Genomic DNA, 10,605 nt, shown 5'->3' with positions numbered 1-10,605 from the left:
GACCTCAGACACTCACCAGCAGTGTGACTCTGGGCAAGCCCCTTAACCCTGTTTGCCTCTGCTTCCTCTTCTGTAAAATGAACTGAAAAATGAAATGGCAAACCACTGTAGTATCTTTGCCAAGAAAACTCAAAATGGCATCATGAAGAGTTGGACATGACTGAAATGACTGAATAGTAGCAACATATAAGTGAAGGAGACAGATAATCACTCATGTGTTCTGACCAAAGTCAAATGAAAAAGTTCTCCTGTCAAATATTAGCCCAGCTGGCCTGGCTGTAGTTTCTACAATCCCCATGTGATTCATTGGTTTGGTTTCCTAAGGCACTGAAGACCTCTGGTAAAATGGAAGTGCAGTGAGACTACTTGACACCATCTTCCAATTGGTTATTATTGGCTGGTCTGACACTGATTGGCAGTGTGAACCAGCCAGTGACAGAGGACTCAGGACTATTGTATTTCTCTCTCCAACAGCCCCCTCAATTCAATATTAGAGCACCCAAGAAGTCCCTGAGGAGATAGAACATGCTCTACTATTCCAGTAATGCTGGAGGAATTGTGGATATTCCTTAGTATTCAAATGGTTAATGAATTCCTCCCTCAACATCTTATAACTGTGTGCTGGGGTAGGGGTGTATGGAGGGAAGAGACTTCCGTCTCCACTTCTCTCTTCCATCTAGCTCCATCCTTCTTTAGCCTCTTGTGCAATCAATGACCAAGTCCTGTCCGTTCTACCTTCAAAGTTCACTTAGCTTTACCACCTCCTAACCTTATAACCACTTGACTTCTCAGTCTCCATTTCGGTAGATTAGGAAGAGGAATATGTGTGCTTCCTACCATGTCACAGGACTGTTGTGAGGAAAGGACTTTATAAAGTACAGATGGGACCTACATTATTGTCCTTTACTTTCCATTCTCATGGCCATCACTGTACCCCATACCTTTTAAAATCATCTCTATTATTAATTTTGTTAAGAATTCAGCCTCTGGACATAGCCATGAAAGGTCCCCAATCTGGCTGTATTCTGAATTTTTAATGCTGTGACCTTTACTATTCATATCCCACAACTATTTTTAGTTTTTGTTACATGTGGTATAAGGCTCTGGTTGAATCCTAATTTATGTCAGATGACTTTCCAGTTTTCCCATTAGTTCTGCTCAAATAGGTATACATTCTTTCCTAAGTTATTTATGTTTGGGGGCTTATCATAAGCTGGGCTATTGAGTTCAATTATTTCTTATTTTTCATTGTCCAGCCTACTTTATTCATTTACTTTTCTGTTTTTAGATTTAGACTTTAGTGATGGATTTGAGATTTCATTAGAAATTTCATGGACCAACAGAAACTCTTTTTACCATTGCAATTCAGCATCTTCTTTGCAAGATATTTGCCTAGAGCATTGAGAGGTTAAGTGACTTGCCCAGGGTCACATAGCCAGTATGTATCAGAGTCAGGACTTGAACCCAGGTCTTCCTAGCTTTGAGGACAGCTCTCTATTCACTATTTCTGTCTTCTATTTTTTCCTAATTGTAAACAAATATCAAATAGCTTTGTTGAGTACTGCTGTGTGTGTGTGTGTGTGTGTGTGTGTGTGTGTGTGTGTGTGTATGGTTTGAGTGCTGGGAGCTATTCCTCTGTTAGTCTTCATTTTCACAGTTTCCCTTGAGAGTCTATATTTTTTCTTCCTCTGAATAAATTTTGTTATTATTTTTGCCAAGGTCTGTAAAGTATTCCCTTGGAAGTTTGATTAATATAGCACTAAATCAGTAAAATGATTTAGATAATATTGTCATTTTTGTTACAGCACAGAACAATCATGAATATTAATGACCCGCTAGTTTTTCAACTTGCTCTGTATTTTTTTAAGGGGCATTTTGAAAAAGTATCTACACAGGTATCGAGTGTACTTTAGTCAACTCACTACCAGGCATATTGTGCATTTTGTTGTAATTCGGAAAGGGACTTCCCTTTCTATTGTTCCCTTCTGGATTTTGTTATTACTACATTTGCTCTTGGTGGGTTTATTTTTATTTTAACATTTTATTGATGCTATTAATTGTTTCAATTAGTTTCTTTGCTGCTTCCCTAGGATTTAATAAGCAACCCAACATGGTATCAGCAAACAGAGAGCTTCGTTTCCTCCTTGCCTTTGTTTTTTTTATTCCCCTTATTTCTTTCTCTTGTCTTATTGCTATGCCTGGCATTTCTAGGATTGTGTCAAATAACAGTGGAGAAGGGGGAAATCCTAGTTTAATCTATTTTTTTGTGCATGTTCCCACATTATCTACAAGGGTAGGCTTTACTTTAGATACTTTTGCCTTAATTCATTTTTAAAAAATGGTCTTTATTTAGTAGAATTTTAGCATAAATTAGCATCATATGGTGTCAAAGTATTTTTATGCATCTGTTGACTTGTTAATTTGGTTTGGATATTTTTATTTTTAGTCAGTAAACCAATAAGCACTTATTAAGTGCTTACCATATGCTAGGCATTGTACTAACCACTAGGGATTCAAGGAAGAGGCAAAAACAGTCCTTGCAGGTAAGGAGATCACAATCTAATGGGGGACACAACATAAATCAGAACACATGTGTGTACACACATAGTATAGATGAAAGGTAACATTATAGAGAAGGTGATACTAATAACTAAAGAAGTAAGAAAAGGCATTTTAGAGGAGGTGACACATCAAGATAATATATGTTTCCTAAAAGGAGTTTGGTAGAATTTTCTTTTTCAATTTTTGTGAATAATTTGGCTAGGAAAACAATTATCTTTAAATATTTGAGAGAATTTTCCGGTAAATCCATGTGGACAAGGGCTCTCTCTCCCTCCTCAAATATTTCATTTCCAGCTGTTTAAATTCTCATTTCTGAAATTGAATTTTTCGTGTCCTTTATTTAGAATTCTGTTAACTTGTGTATTTTGTATTTTTTTTCTTTTTTAAAAATTTATTTTAAACATAAATACACAAGAAGAAAAGAAAAAGAAATATATTATTAATTTAAATATGAAATAAAGGAAGAAAAAAAGCATTGACATGTGCACAGCAGAATGTAAGAGAGGATTCAAAATATACAGCAATAAATTTCCATTTCAAGAAAGCCCATACAATAAATACTACATATTGTGTTCAGAGCTGTCCAGTATTTTGTATTTTTATATGTAATCATTAATTTCTTTTACATTTTCAGTTTTGCTGACATATAACTTTGCATATTAGGCTCTGAGAATTATTTTTATTTCTTCCTTGTTTTATTTCATCTTTTTCATTTACTTTGTTAATTTGATTTTTCATTCTCCCTAATCAGATTAGATAAAGATTTGTCAATTTTGTTAGTCTATTCATTGAAACAGACTTAGTTTTGCTGATTAATTCTGGAATCTTTTCATTTTCCAATTTATCTGATTATCAAAGATTTCTCATTTGTGAATATTTTGGGTTTATTTGTTGGTTTTCTAATTTTTAATTGTATTCTCATTTTATTCATTCTTTCTTTTTTATGTTTTGCTAATCAAGGCAACATGCTTTTATCAAACACCTACTTACTATGTGCCAGGAATGGTGCCAAGTGCTAGGGATACAAAGAAAGGCAAAAGCACTCCCTTTCTTCAAGGGGCTCACAACCTAATGGAGGATTCTTAGGCATGTATGTTTTCCTCTGAGTACTGCCTTAGATACATTATAGTAGATACATCTATAGTAATATAGATACATTATAGTAATTACTATATTGTATACAATATAGTATACAATATAGTAATCAGTTCACTATCTTTACATTATCGTTGTCTTTCCCATAGTTACTCATTATTTCTAAGATTTCTTCTTTGATTCACTCACTGTTCAGGATGTTGCTAGTAAGTTTCCATTTTGATCACAGAATCATATTAGAAAGTCAGAAAAGACTTTGTTAACTATAATCCAATTCTCCAAGTAGAAAGAATTCACCACCACCCCCCCCCCCCCCCCCCCCCGAGACAACACATTCCGCTTTTGGACACTTCTAATTATTAGAAAGTTTTTACTTACATTAATCAAAATTTGCTTCTTTTAAACTTCCAAACACTTCTTGATTCTGCACTCTGACTAGTCTTTTGTTTGTTCTACCTACATTGATTGCTATTTTTATTGAATTATAGTCTATAAGGAATGTCTTTAGTAGTTTTGCTTTTTAAATATTTATTGATAACTTCTCTGTGTGACCTAGTACATGATCTATTTTTGTAAAGGCATCATTTGGTGATGAGGAAATAGGTAAATTCTTTAATGTTCCAATTCAGAAAATAGCATAAATCTTTTAGCTCTTTTGTTTTTGTTTTTGTTTTATTTTTTTATTTTTATTTATTTTTATTTTTTTAAATTTATTTATTTAACATATTTAGTTTTCAGCATTGATTTTCACAAGAGTTTGAATTACAAATTTTCTCCCCATTTCTACCCTCTCCCCCACTCCAAAATGACATATATTCTCATTGCCCTGTTCCCCATTCAGCCCTCCCTTCTGTCACCCCACTCCCCTCCCATCCCCTTTTCCCTTCCTTTCTTGTAGGGCAAGATAAATTTCTATGCCCCATTGCCTGTGTATCTTATTTTCTAGTTGCATGCAAAAACTTTTTTGTTTTGTTTTTGAACATCTGTTTTTAAAACTTTGAGTTCCAAATTCTCTGCCCTCTTCCCTTCCCACCCACCCTCCCTATGAAGTCAAGCAATTCAACATAGGCCACATGTGTATCATTATGTATAACCCTTCCACAATACTCATGTTGTGAAAGATTAACTATATTTTGCTCCTTCCCAACCCATCCCCCTTTATTCAATTTTCCCCCTTGACCCTGTCCCCTTTCCAAAATGTTTGTTTTTGATTACCTCCACCCCATCTGCCCTCCCCTCCATCATCCCCCCCCTTTTGATATCTTCTTCCCTCTTCTTTCCTGTGGGGTAAGATACCCAATTGAGTATGTATGGTATTCCCTCTTCAGGCCAAATTTGATGAGAGCAAGATTCACTCATTCCCCCCTCACCTGCCCTCTCCCCTCCTCCCGCATAACTGCTTCCTCTTGCCACCTTTTTGCGAGATAATCCACCCCATTCTATCTCTCCCTATCTCCCTCTCTCAATATATTCCTCTCTCATCCCTTAATTTGATTTTATTTCTTTTAGATATCTTCCCTTCATCTTCAACTCACCCTGTGTCTGCGCTCTCTCTCTCTCTCTCTCTCTCTCTCTCTCTCTCTCTCTCTCTCTCTCTCTCTCCGTATATATATATATATATATATATATATATATACATACATATATACATACATGCACATTCACTTATATATATATACATAAACATATATATATGTATATATATGCATATTCCTTTCAGCTACTATGATATTGAGGTCTCATGAATCATACACATCATCTTTCTATGTAGGAATGTAAACAAAACAGTTCAACTTTATGATTTCTCTTTCTTGTTTACCTTTTCATGCTTCTCTTGATTCTTGTGTTTGAAAGTCAAATTTTCTATTCAGTTCCGGTCTTTTCACTGAGAAAGCTTGAAAGTCCTCTATTTTATTGAAAATCCATATTTTGCCTTTGAACATGACACTCAGTTTTGCTGGGTAGGTGATTCTAGGTTTTAATCCTAGCTCCATTGACCTCCACAATATCGTATTCCAAGCCCTTCAATCTCTTAATGTAGAAGCTGCCAGATCTTGGCTTATTCTGATTGTGTTTCCACAATACTCAAATTGTTTCTTTCTGGCTGCTTGCAGTATTTTCTCCTTGATCTGGGAGCTCTGGAATTTGGTGACAATATTCCTAGGAGATTTCTTTTTGGGATCTATTTCAGGAGGCGATTGGTGGATTCTTTCAATTTCTATTTTGCCCTATTTTGGCTCTAGAATATCAGGGCAGTTCTCCTTGATAATTTCTTGAAAGATGATATCTAGGCTCTTTTTTTGATCATGGCTTTCAGGTAGTCCAATAATTTTTAAATTATCTCTCCTGTATCTATTTACCAGGTCAGTGGTTTTTCCAATGAGATATTTCACATTGTCTTCCATTTTTTCATTCCTTTGTTTCTGTTTTATAATATCTTGATTTCTCATCAAGTCACTAGCTTCCACTTGCTCCAATCTAATTTTTAAGGTAGTATTTTCTTCAGTGGTCCATTGGACCTCCTTTTCCATTTGGCTAATTTTTCCTTTCAAGGCATTCTTCTCCTCATTGGCTTTTTGGAGCTCTTTTGCCATTTGAGTTAGTCTGTTTTTTAAGGTGTTGTTTTCTTCAGTGTATTTTTCACTATATTTTTTTGGGTCTCCTTTAGCCAGTCATTGACTTGTTTTTCATGGTTTTGTCACATCCTTCTCATTTCTCTTCCCAATTTTTTTTTTTACTCTACTTCTCTAACTTGCTTTTCCAAATCTTTTTGAGCTCTTCCATGGCCTGGGACCAGTTCATGTCTTTCTTGGAGGCTTTTGTTGTAGGCTCTTTGACTTTGTTGACTTTTTCTGTCTATATGTTTTGGTCTTCTTTGTCAGCAAAGAAAGAATGCAAAGTCTGAGACTGAATCTGGGTGTGTTTTCGCTGCCTGGCCATATTCCCAACCAGCTAACTTGACCCTTGAGTTTTTCAGTGGGGTATGACTGCTTGTAGACTAAAGAGTTCTATGTTCCACGTTTGGGGGGGGGATGCACCAGCTCTGCCACACCAGCACTCCTCCTTCCCCAAAAACCCCCAACCCGGACTGGGATTAGACCTTCAGCAGGCTGTGCACTCCTGCTCTGATCCACCACTTAATTCCTCCCACCAGGTGGGCCTGGGGCCAGAAGCAACAGCAGCTGTAGCTGCCCCACCTCCTCTGCCCCGGGGGCGGTGGCCGAACTGTGAACTCCTTCCACTCCCGCAGCTTTTCCCACTAACCTTCTCAGCAGTCTTTGGTGTTTGTGGGTTGAGAAGTCTGGTAACTGCTGCAGCTCACTGATTCAGGTGCTAGGGCCTGCTCCGCCTGGCTTCTGGTCTGGTTGGTCCGAGCAGCTCACGCTGGGCTCTGCTCTGCTCCACTCCCAGCTCCCAGCTCCGTGTGGGATAGACCTCACCCAGAGACATTCAGGCTGTCCTGGGCTGGAGCCCTGCTTCCCTCTGCTGTTTTGTGGGTTCTGCAGTTAAATCTTTTAGTTCTAAATTCTCCAATAATTTTTTATGCCTATCATTTCCCTTTTTTTCCTCTCTGCTAGAGTTATTTAGTACTGAGAGAGGAACATTAAAGTCATCTACTATTATTATGTTACAGTCTATACGCAGTATATTTTTTCAATTCAATTAACTTTTTTTCTCTTCTAATTTAGATGCTATGCCATTTCATACATACATGTTTCATATCAGTATTGGTTTGTTGTCTATGATTCCTTTAAAGATAATATAATTTCTTTGTTTATCTGTAATTATATTGTGAACTCATATTTTGATTGGCCTGATAATACCCTGATTATAGTTCTTGCTTTTTTATATACCTGATGCATAATTAATTTCATTCCAGCCTCTCATTTTGATTCTTTTTATGCCTTTACCCTTTATATGTATTTCATATATGTATATAACAGATTGTAGGCTTTAATTTTTATATCCATTCCAACACTATCTTTCATTTTATTGCACTGCTCAACCCATTCACATTTAAAGATAAAAGATTTAAGCTTCTGTTTTTCTCTTTTTCTGGAAATAGACCTGACAAAACCCAAGCCAGAAGGGACGAGTGGGGCTGAGAATAAGGACACTCCCTTTTAAAAAATATCCATTTAGTCATCCTGCTCAGTGGCCCATAAAGGCACTATCTTCCATCTCAAAGAGCCCAACCTTCTTATTGCTGCCAGGCTCATGTGGTTAGCCAATAGAAGAAAGGGAAGCTTTGTTCATACTCCGTTCGACCCTTATTATACTAGCTTTCAAGGCCCAGCAAAATCTGCTCATCGTACCTCTTTTTCTACATTCCCTTTTTGCTAGCCAAACTGGTTTATAGACTATCCTTATATAAATCTCACTCTTTCCTGCCTCTGTGTTTCATTTATACTGTATATATCTTGTATGTGTGTAATTATTTGTATCTTGTAACCCTCATTTGAATGGGATCTCTTTAATGGCAAAGATTGTGTTTTTGCCCTTTTTGTAACTCCGACACTTAGCCAGGCATATACTGGGTAATTGATAAATGCTAGTTGACTGATGAGCACACCTGCAAATTGCTTTATGTTTAGATGATTTTAAATATCTACCTCTTAGATGAGTAAAACAGTAGATAGTTAGCACTGGCATTTGTTTAATTGAAATGTTAATTGTCTAGATATGTTTGTGACAATCTTTTATATTTATTATTCCATTTGTGGGGAAGAAATAAATACTTGTCTCATACCTGGGTTACACTGTATGTTGAATTCTTCACTTTCGAGGAAATTCTAGGCATGTGGCATAATCTCAGCTATAAGTAGTCTGGTGTGGGAGGAGAGGGGATGTACTGGAGCTAGGTGACCTGGGCTCAAGTCTCAGTTTTGCCATTTACCACCATGACCTTGAACAAGTCATGCAACCTCTTTTAGGACTGATCTGTAAAATAAATGGGTTGAACTAAATGATCTTAGAGGTTCCTTCCAGATCTAAAAGCTATGGTCTTTTGATTCAAAACACTCCCCTTACTTCCAAATTAACTAGCTGAAATGTGTGAGGAAAGGTAGCTTGATTAGGCTACCAGGAGTGGAGAACCCCTGGGCTAGGCTCCCTCAAGACTGAACCCAGTGTAGAGCCAGAATAGGTCTATAGTTATTATTTTTCAATTGTTTTCAGTTGTGTCTGACCCTTTTGTGTCCTCATTTGGGGTTTTCTTGGCAAAGATAGTAAAGTGGTTTGCCATTTCCTTTACCAGCTCAGGAAACTGAAGCAAACAGGATTAAGTGACATGCCTAGGGTCACATAGCTAGTAAGTATCTGAGGCTGAATTTGAATTCAGAAAGATGAGTCAAAGAGACCCCAGCTCTCTACCCACCGTGCCACCTAACTGCTCTGAAGCTCTAGTGGAGGGTCTCTTTAGGGAGAATGTGTGAGGGTACAGTTACTTAATGTTAGTCAAGCCAAGTGCTTATCTGCTAAACCAGATGAGGCTTGCCCTGGCAACAGAGTAAAGCTAAGCCTTGGAGTTGAACCTGGGGGGTGGAGGGGTTTCCTCAGAGGAAGAAATAATCTTAAGACTTTAGAGCCCAATCCCAGGAAAGAGAACTAATTTTAGGGGTTGCAAATGTTACTCACTACCTACCTATGAGACATTAGCAAGTGTTTCCCCTCTGGGCCTGTGTTTATCTATTTTTTAAAATCAGAGGACTCAAACTGTGCTGCAGACTCATTCTGAGTCTTAGATTTTGAATTGAGTTTTATGGAACTCTTACATTCAAATTTTGGTTCTATTACCTACTACGGGTGTGACCTTGGGTGAGTCTTCATCTGCAAAATGTGGGGTCAGATGAGATGACTGCTAGGATTCCTTCTAGCTCCAAAGCTTTGATCTCATGAGTCTAATTAAAATAAATAATAAACTCAGAGCACTCTGATATGGCTGACAGAAGGAGGGTGTTTATTAAAGCAGAGGTTTATTAGATTTTATTTATTAAGTTTTCATACTTAAAAAAGAAGAAACAGCTGAGGAAACAACTGTACACATGAAACAAACTAAAAAACTTTTCTTCAAGTTCTTGTCATTCTAGCACAAAACTGAGTTGTCACTGAGAGAAGCAAAGTAGAGAAGGGAGTTAATTAGGGAAGGCTTCATGGAGGAAATCCTTTTTTAACTTTATTTTCAGTAATGGTGTTCAACATGTCAGGCTTTCTTAGACATGTCCCAAAGAAGTGAGGAATAGTCTCAGAATGCTTATTCAGCTATAGAGTATACAATTGATGAAATCTGAAATAGGATGTCATCACCAACTCGCTTGTATCAGCTGAGCCTGGACTTTGGGGCTTGTGCCAAGCACAACCACAGTAAATGAGACACCATGTGTGCTTGGCCCCCACCATGGTCACAAGAAAGGCGAGAACAAGGCGAGAACTCAGGGTTTGCCAGAACATATCAAAGTGCTAAGTCCTTTTAAAGAAGGGTCGCATGGACAGAAGTGGGGTCCCAAAACTGTGGAGGCAGGTAGGGCAACTCTGGGAATGCTCTGTGATGGCCAATACAACCTCCATCAAACTGATATGTATCACAGCCACCAACGAGGTCAGAAGATCAAATCCAGTGGCAGTTTACAATGTAGTACAAACTATAGTTATCCCTTCCATATCATAGGGATTAGGAACAAAATATCCCCATGATATGGAAAATCTGTGTAAAGTTTTTTGGCCCTCCCTATATACTAGAGAAGGAGTCTAAATTATTATGGTATTAAAAGATAAAATATATTGATATTATACAATACTATGCATATATTGTATGCATTTATGAATTTCTAAACTTTTTCTGCATCATCTGCTAACCTTTTCATGTTGTCTGCAGCCTCCCCCAAAGTCTCCCAAAGTTCCCATTTAATTTCTTATGCCAACCCATGATATATTGAAACCGCAATGGGG

This window comes from Trichosurus vulpecula, chromosome 4 (assembly GCF_011100635.1).
Source record: "Trichosurus vulpecula isolate mTriVul1 chromosome 4, mTriVul1.pri, whole genome shotgun sequence".
In the NCBI taxonomy this organism is placed as follows: domain Eukaryota; kingdom Metazoa; phylum Chordata; class Mammalia; order Diprotodontia; family Phalangeridae; genus Trichosurus; species Trichosurus vulpecula.
Note: the sequence above shows the minus strand (reverse complement) of the source record.